This window comes from Sinohyriopsis cumingii, chromosome 17, assembly GCF_028554795.1.
Source record: "Sinohyriopsis cumingii isolate HCF-2022 chromosome 17, ASM2855479v2, whole genome shotgun sequence".
NCBI lineage: Eukaryota > Metazoa > Mollusca > Bivalvia > Unionida > Unionidae > Sinohyriopsis > Sinohyriopsis cumingii.
The window spans coordinates 85,129,226-85,138,550 of record NC_142977.1 but is presented as its reverse complement, the minus strand read 5'-3'; the positions used below and the strand labels follow the sequence as shown (position 1 = coordinate 85,138,550).

The 9,325-nt window shown below is 33.6% G+C and overlaps 1 long non-coding RNA gene across 1 annotated transcript; it reads left to right on the top strand.

The window, feature by feature from the left end:
- The first annotated feature begins 1,321 nt into the window (after window positions 1-1,321).
- On the top strand, window positions 1,322-7,055 carry LOC149779353 (uncharacterized). Its single transcript, XR_016415400.1, has 3 exons — window positions 1,322-1,480; window positions 6,394-6,587; window positions 6,985-7,055. It is a non-coding gene; the product is annotated as an uncharacterized LOC149779353 (long non-coding RNA).
- The last annotated feature ends 2,270 nt before the right edge of the window (window positions 7,056-9,325 follow it).

The following is a 9,325-nucleotide window of genomic DNA, read 5'->3' as shown; positions in this document are numbered from 1 at the left end:
TTTGTTGTGAATTTGAATTGTAAAATTTGTACCAGAATAGACCAGGCATAAAACGTAAGTGTCTCTTGGTTTTGATTTTTAGAATAAGAACCTACACTCACGCACCCTCTTAAACATTCACATACGCACATGATGGATACAATAGCGCTTTTTGAGTTTTAATTGATGTTGGCAATTCAAATACTATCTCTTTTCGAGAGCAGTGGGTGGCACTGAAAAGGACCGTTGGGTATTTGTTTGTTAAAAAACAAACTCAGGAACGGGACGTGGTCTGACTGAACTTTATAACGCGTGTTTGGATTGGTGAATAAACTTAACCCGTTTCGATCCTCTCTTCCCTTATAAATAACCCGCTCAGTTTATTCCCTTCACCTGTTCTCGTTACAAGATGTGGACCAACGTAGAATCATCTACTCTCGTTTCGTCAATGCTGTTCCGGACGGACTTACCCATGCATATGAAATCATCATGGACAATTATAAGGATCACCGATGCAAGCGTTTGGAAAAGAAGAATTTATGTGGAGTGACAAGGTTGTTTGAAGAGGGTCCTTATCTACGGACCAGAAGTCAGACAAAGTTTGAGGACAAGAAGAAGACATATGCGATGCCCTCTATGTTAACGGAATAATGTTAACATAAATCCAAAGGTCCTTTTCAGGGCCACTCATATGCCTTGAAACGAATAGCTTTCTTGCCTCAAATTGTTTTGTCTGTTGTATGTGTTATATAAGTCTAAGCCCCACTCCTTTGATCAGTACTGTGACGTCACCTCACATGGTTGCAACATTGTTACCAATCTCCTATACCATGACGTCAGACGCTATACAGACCCCACGTTCCCTTGAGGCTATAGATTTTAAGGCCAAACAGCCCGGGAATGGGGGTGGGGTGGGGTCTATCTATATTTCTAATTCTCATTGAGGCTAAACAGCCCCACTATACTACTATTTCATGTATTCGCAAACTTATTATTAAGACAGAACCTTTAAGTAAAAGTATTAAGATTGAAATTTATTCTAAATTGTATTAAAAGTAATTTTTGATTAAAATATATTGAAAGTAATTTTCCACTAAAATATATTGAGATAAATGTTACCTATTTGTGTAATATAGCTGTATGCTAATTTATAAAGATCGCGCTTTACGAGCAGGTGCAAAAATCCATGAAATACATTTCACTTGTATCTAAATGTCAGCAATTGTCAGCATAAAATACATTTTGTTTGCACCTAAATGTCAGCAATCGTCAAATATTGACTGAATCCCTAGGTGGAGGGGGTATTAACAACATTTATGGTGCCATATGTACACATCAATCCGCGCAGAAAGAAACGTGAACTTCACTGATAACCTTTCAGATTTGATTCTATAAAATATCAGTGCTATATAATACAAATCAAAATAGTTAAGCGTGGAACATTGAGCAGCAAAGATGACAGTGACGATGATAATTCTGGTTCTTATGATTGCCGTAATGGGTATGTGTGCCAATTTATGGTGTATTGGGAGATTTACTCGTTACCTGATTTCAGTTTATACCGTATTGTTCACTCTTTACTAAAGGTAGGTTTTAGAATGTTACAGCCGTTTTCCTTCTTTTCACTCTTAATTTGATATTTCCCATCTGGATCGATGATATTCCTGTTCGTTGTATCAAAAGGTATTTTGAACCCTTTTAAGTTTTCAATAATATGATACGCTTTGCAAATATTGTCTACACACTATTATTATTAGTAGTAGTAGTAGTATTTTTAGTAGTAGTAGTAGTTTCGTCGCTTTTGTTGTTGTTGTAATATTTGTATTATCCCCATTCAATAATGATGTCACTCATTGAAATGTCTGACTTTGAGATCATTATAATAGCTGTAATAACCTAGTAGATTTTCAGTGCTATTTCAATAACGTCGGGCTTTCTGATAAAACAACTCCTAAAATAGTGCAATTTCTACAATGCTTGTATTTTTGACCAACTGAGATAGATTGTTGTAAAAAAAATTATATTTATGAACCTTTAGCCACATGACCGACATGCGTCGCTTATGCAAAGAAATAAAATGAAAGGATGTTGTGAAGGAATTTGAGGCCACGTCCAACTTTTGGAAACGTTACGAATTAAAAAAATTATGTCCTTTATCGTTTATTTGTTAACGTATGTTAATCTATTTAATTCAGAAATTCCAGTGTAAGATCAATAATTACCCTAAGATTTCCAGGAGAGCACTTGTGCATTTTATGAGTGTTACGTAATTTCTTTATTCCACTAAATATTTTCTCCTTTGGTGAGTCATTATGCTGGTATTATGTTTACAGTTATAGTTCCCGGTTTCTGACAGTTTCCCTGTCGATTAGATATATTGTGGCTAGGAGATTATACACGTCAATGTCATACATCTCTTATGGATCAGCAAACTCTCCAATGTCTACACAATGTATTTTACAGGGTGTCGATTATAGTGTAAGTTTAATCTTCCCATTTAGTTACCGTGTTTAGATAACAATTTTACGCAACAACTAAAATGTAATTTGGAGAATCATATATCAATAAGACACTGACCATTTAGTTCTGGTTCACTGAATGAGAGGTGGTTGGGTCGGGTTGGATATTTGTATTTTATTTTACTTCAAAACAACTAGATACTATTTTTAACTTTTTCTTTAAGTAATAAATACAATTTTAAGCTATTTTAGAGCCGGATTTTAAAATCAAACTTCCAAGCTTTCGTCACGCCCCGCCCCCCCCCCCCCATCTCTCCAAAAATTAAATGGCTGATCTTTTATGTAATTGAAAAGTATCGTGGTACTCATCGCGATATGTTTAGAAATATTACGGTATATAGTGGTGCAAAACGTTTCATGGTGCCCAACACTAGTAATAGTTCTTTGTTGACGAGGATAGCTCAGTTAGAACACAAATGTATCTTTATCCCTTACACCTCACAGGTAGTGTCTAACAATCTACACCCATGTACCATACTTAGAACATATATGTAGGGAAACAAATAGTAACACTATTTAACAGGCCAGCAATTAAGTGCTTTTATCAATACACATCTTTATACATAAATGTAGGTCAGCATGCACAAAACAAGACAGTCGAAAAAATGGAATTTTACCGAAAGATAAAACTAATTATATCAACTATTCAAAGCCTTTTGTTTAAAGTTTTAACTGAAAACATTCCACATCCTTCGTACAGAATATTTAATACCGCATCTTAAATATTTTCAGTATTGAGATTTGCAATTTTCACATGGCCATTTTGAGGTTGATCGTAAATCATAAGGCCCATGATTTCCGATTAAATATTTCTCTTATATTTGTTTAAACGTATTTTATTCCAATGTTGACAAATAGGCTATAAGTTCACAAAATTCGGAATACATCATTCTCTTCTTTATATTCAGGTGCACTGGAATATACACATTTGTAGGAAGGTACCGCTTTTTAAAAGTATATGATGTCACTTATTTGAATCGTTCTTGTTGAGTAGAACAGATGGAGTGTCAAGTGGAGGATCTAGATTAGGCAAGAGACTTTACCTTTTATCTTGTTTATTCTTTCTAACCGACTCATCAGGACAGATTTCCCATATTGGCAAACAATTATATGATGGCACTGTAGTACAATAGTATAGTTTGCACTGGTAGATATTTTATTAATTTTACATCGCAAAGTTATTTGATTTGTTGGATTTCTACAGACATAATCATTATGTTTATCCCACCTCCACCTTTCAAAGAATACCTAACAGATGTTGCCAATGAGTTGACAATTTATTTCCTAATTGACTCCATTAAGAGTGCAACGCTTCTTAGATTAGGCTATTACCATACATTTAATTTTTGTTGTAATTATAACCAATTTATTTTGCTTTAGCAACATTTCAATGTTTCTTATGTTGGAGTGTAGCAAAGCTTCTACAGTAAGTACGCCACCACCTAAAGTTGTGACTGTATTATTATCTGTGAATACGTTATGTTCTTGTTCTTGTGTGCTCAATCCGAAGTGGATGATTTGCTATGAACGTAAGAAAAAAGCAATGAGCCTAAAAGAACCGTGCCTATTTTTTACGGATTTAGATTGTAATAGTTAATTTCCGATGGTCACACTTTGCGTTATGTAACATGTAAAGGGTGCAAAAAATGCCTTTTACATTACTAAGAAATTTATAGCATTTTAACTTCGTTAAGTAGAACATTTTGATCGATTAAATCAAAAGTATTTCCAAATTTAAAAAATATTACACTTGCTAAAATTCTCTTGTTTCTTTCCTTGAGCCAGTGCCCATTGGAACCGTCTGGTTCTATTTTGTGAAAGAGTGAGATTGGCTTACATCATGCAGGGACATTAAAGCTGGTCTTTATGTACCTATGTCCAATTTTTATGTATTGAAGGTTACTTTTGCTCGCTTCACTTGGTGTTGAAATACACCAGACTGGACACAAAATGAAGGAAGAAAAATACTGGACACTATAATGAAGGAATAAACCTTTCTGGGAAAGATCAGAACATTACAGGTGCGGCAATTGTAGGGACCATTGGACTGTTGTATTAAGTTCATCTGATGTTAAGAATACACTATGCATAATAACTACCAACATTAATTATTGAAAGGCTTTATTTGAAATTTAGAATTTATATAATTGAGGAATTTGTTGTTACCCAATCCCTCGCTGTTCTCCCTGGTATAATTATTTGAAGTAATGGTTGAAGATGTCTGCAGTTTAACATGCACTTGTTGAGTTTCCAATGATATTGCCATGACGTGGGTTTGTTGTGTCCCGCTCATAAAAGCTTGAGTATAATAGTTTGTTTCGGCTTGATGTATTAGGCTTCTAGATATGATTTTCCATTCATTATAGTTTTCCAAGTCCTTAATTATTTGGAAGATATTTCGTATAACCCTTTATTCTATTCCTTTGACATCGATATATGCTCACACTCACGCTTAACAATGTTGTACAGTGATAATTCTTGTCTAATAAACGTATGTATCATGCATTTAAAAGAGCGTTCTTATCTATATTTGTAAAATAGTTTTACAAGGCATCACATCCATCAAATGCAGTAAATTGTCATCAGGACGATCGCAAAAAATCTTTATATGCTGTTGGTTAATAGTAAGTTTTATAACATAGGTAGTCATAGATCAGGAGAGTGATCACTTATTGCTAACACAGATACACAAAATCATGTTCTACTTTACTTGGATATATATGCTCATTTAATGTTGAAATATCTTTCGTGATTATGCTTTGGCTATCAAAGATATGTGTGAAATTGATATACTTTAAACATTCCAGTCACTTGAAGTGTGGCTTGTTCAAAATGTCTACATTAAAAGCATAAAATTATTTTTTCATAATCACGAACATAATAACTTGTACTTACTTATCAAATATTACAATCTATCCGATTTATCCGGTTGCACTGATTATTTTCTATTCCTTTTATCCTCGCAGTTCTTAACAGAGTCTAATGCTACTACTGTACCCACTAAATTAATAAAAGTATTATACATTAGAACATTTGATTTTCTTTATATGAAAGCAATTAAACAGGACTTGTTAGGTGATGCTGCAAAATTTGTATGCACCTTATTCATTTGAATTGTTACCTTTAGAGACATATTCAAAATATTGCACTTTCATATTTCTAGTATGGTGTGGTTTTCTTTTGTGAGTTTCGTCACTTTTTAGATTAATTTTTTTTTGTGAACAGATCGTAAGACCTTGAACTTACCGACAAATAGGAACATGAATCGCAAGATCATATTTTCGTTTCCATTCAAAAGACGTGGCAGTTTGTATGAGGTTATTCAAATATTTCAGACGTGATTTCCTCTTTTTAATAAGCGACCCTCTCTCATTGTGTTCAAAGAGATTTATTTGTGAGCTGAATCAAACGTACCTTCATTCTGAAATGTAATGTGGAATTGCTCAAAGGTAATGTCCACCAATGAGCAAAGATGTGTTGACTTCATTGTTTCCATGCAGTCTGTGACATTCATCAAAGTCAATGTATTGCTTTTAGTAGTTGGACTTGCCCTCTCTAGCAACGATCAAGAAAAGCCCGCTGAATAGGAGATCATAGCTTTTGTTATCTTTGCATACTACTACTGTATAATGTGTAGAATAATGTGACATTTGTTTCTTGGTAGATGTACACATTAAGCAGAACAGGCAAAGTATTTTTACAAGTATTACTTTGTTCTCTCGAGAATGATATTAAGACTTAAGTACTATTACTAGCATATTTGATTTATATATTTCTGACCTTGTTTGCTAGTTATTCAGTTAATAAATGGTAAGGAATACATGAAGTGAATTATTGCCACAATCAGCAACTTGTATGGCTGAAATGAAATTCAAATAACCATTTTTTTCTTTAGATCTTCCATCGGTTGAGGCAGGTTTTGGTTGCCCGTTGTTCGAATCTATCTGTCACCATCATTGTAAATATGAGCTTGGGAATGGTCGTATTGGAGGATACTGCGCAAATGGTAGCTTTTGGCGGTCCACGTGTGTTTGCCTTTGGAACAAGAAATGATTACCAAGCAATGTTTGGACCCAATCAAAGATGCGGGTTAGCGAAACATTTGCATTTCAAATAAAGAGTTGGAGTTCCAATATTGCAATTCGACAATGTCAGATATTTGGGGAACTTATATTTTTGTTGCATCAGTTTACATTAAACTAGATCAGATTGAAACAAATTACAATTGATTTAAAATACGTTTTGTAAAATTATCATGAAAGAATTAAGTAATATTTTGACATATATAGATATATAAAATGATGCATAGATAGATAATGACTCTTATTTGTTTGAAATAATAATAATCGTATAGCATCTAAATACTTTTTTTTATCTTTGCTGTGATCCGGATTTTATTTTAAGGTATGTCATCATTCAGTAATCGAAAGTACCAGTCCTAATTCTTTATATTTTTAACATCTTTCTTTTCTCTTCTCTGTTTCAGCTTTGGTTGCGAAAACAACCTGCAAACATATTATTTGTAAACAAATTGCCAATAAAGCTCTCAGCATTGTATTGTCCTGTGGTCAACTTTTTCTTGATTACATTTTTTCATCTGTTTTGTCTTATTATACAGTATATTTTAAATTAACGCTCTCAAGTCTATCTCAAAATCTCAAAGACAAACTCATACTCAATACCAACACTATTGGTATATCAAACTGTGATCCGCCCATGCCGAAATAATACGCACAGATAAACAAACTTGGAACTGTATGCTGTTGGGTCTATTCCTATATATCAACGATTAATTCCCACTGATTAATCATTAATGAGTTATGAAAATAACGACAAAAAGAAATAATAATCCCTGTTTTCTGAATGAATTTAACATGGTACACAATTTAATCCCAATCTCTTCTTTTAAAATGTTCCCCTCCCCTCTCATGCCCGAGTGACCATATATGCAGAAATCTGGAGTGAGAGAGAAACAAAATGAGGCTGGATATAAAAACCTTCAAACTGAAATTGCACCAAGTAACCTACCTAATCGTTCTTCACAACGGTAGGTTTACACTTCCCTTGGTACCTATCGAAAGTGTTTATATACTCAATGATACAACGTTGCAATTTCCGGTCGACACAGTAAGGTAAATGTCTTGGTTACGCGGCACACATATGTAATGTATTTAAGGCTGTGTTGTTGTTGTTTGTTAAACCTATTATACGGTTCTAAAAATCGATTATTATTGATTAAATATGAAACTATCCAACGGCCACCATCTCTCTCTCTCTCTCTCTCTGCCTTGCCCATTGCATCAAGATACGGGTGAAATACATGACAAGACGAAAACAAAGAATATTCGCTTATGTAATAACACAACGTCACTGGACCTATGAAGAATGATGGTAAATGTTAAGTCAAACCGATCAAAGAGAGAGAGAGAAAAAGGGAGAGAGAGAGAGAGAGAGAGAGAGATTTAGGGTCGGTAGTAATGTTAATTAAATGATTTGGATCAACTTAAAATATATTAAAATATTTTAATTACCTATTGTTGTTTCGTAGTTTTGCTTAGGTTCTATTCCACGCTAATTTCATTGCGCCTGTACGTCAACGCGTCAATGAGCGTCCAGAATTCATGAATCAATGTGTCTGTAACCCTCTTTCATGCGCAAATCATAATGCATTTAATCAATGCGAATAAATATGGAAACTCAAGAAGGAACACAATCAACTTATCAATGTGAAAAGGTGGTTCTGAATACGTACATAAAGACAACTACATTTTGTAGCGGACACACTCGGCAGGGATGTGAGTTCATTCACCCAGTCAATACACAGTTGCCTCTCGTCAATCTAACACCATTAAAATGGAGAAAATATGTATTTTTGTCATATATATATAAAATATATATATAATTTAATCTGAAACAAAGTTATACCACTCGTTGTATTATCTTTTCATTAAAAGGAAACTCGGCAAAAATCCTTTATTTTAATGAAAAGTTTCTATATACATCTCGTGGTAGATAATTGATACAGCGTACATAATATGTATAAGCTTCGTAAAATTTAACAAATAATTTATTTCCTTAGAATACAAAGTGAAAAATGAGAAAAAAGAACTGACGGAATTCGAATTAAATCCAAACATTATCCGAGAATTAAAAACCGAAGTTCTAGTAATAAAAAGTCCTGAATGAACTGACTTCAAGTCCCGAGGAGATCCAAAATTGAAGGCGATGACGTGTCTGTAATGGCCTGTGAAGTGCTGATGTGTCAAAAGTCTCTTGCTGAATCACAAATATTAGTCCATGTTTGAATTTAGTATAAATTCCAATGAATGTCTTTATCCAAGAATTTTGTCAAAGCACGTTTGTTTTTCCAGATAAAATAATCACTTGAATTCAATAATTTGAAGAAAATATAATTCAGCTCAAACTGGACACATTATAATGCAACTTAAATTGCTAGATGTTAAAGCACTCATGGCAAAATCTTTACAGTTAGAAATTAATATAGTTCTCTGCTTAGCCTCAGGTCACAATTAGCATTTTCTAAAAGCAAACATTACCTAACGGAAAATAATCTTATAGAATGATCTAATGAGCCTTGTTTACAACACAATAGCCTATAAAATTCACATGGGAATCTCCAAAGTCCTGCCCCTGGTCAATATATTCATCACGTCTTATATACCTGAATCATAATTTGGTTAATAAGCTCATACACATATAGTTTAATGAAGCTATTTTAGTTGTTTACAGAAATCAACTCAATTTTGGACAAGGTGAAGTCCAGCAAAAATGTTGCATTACAATAACATGTAATAAAAAAATTGAAA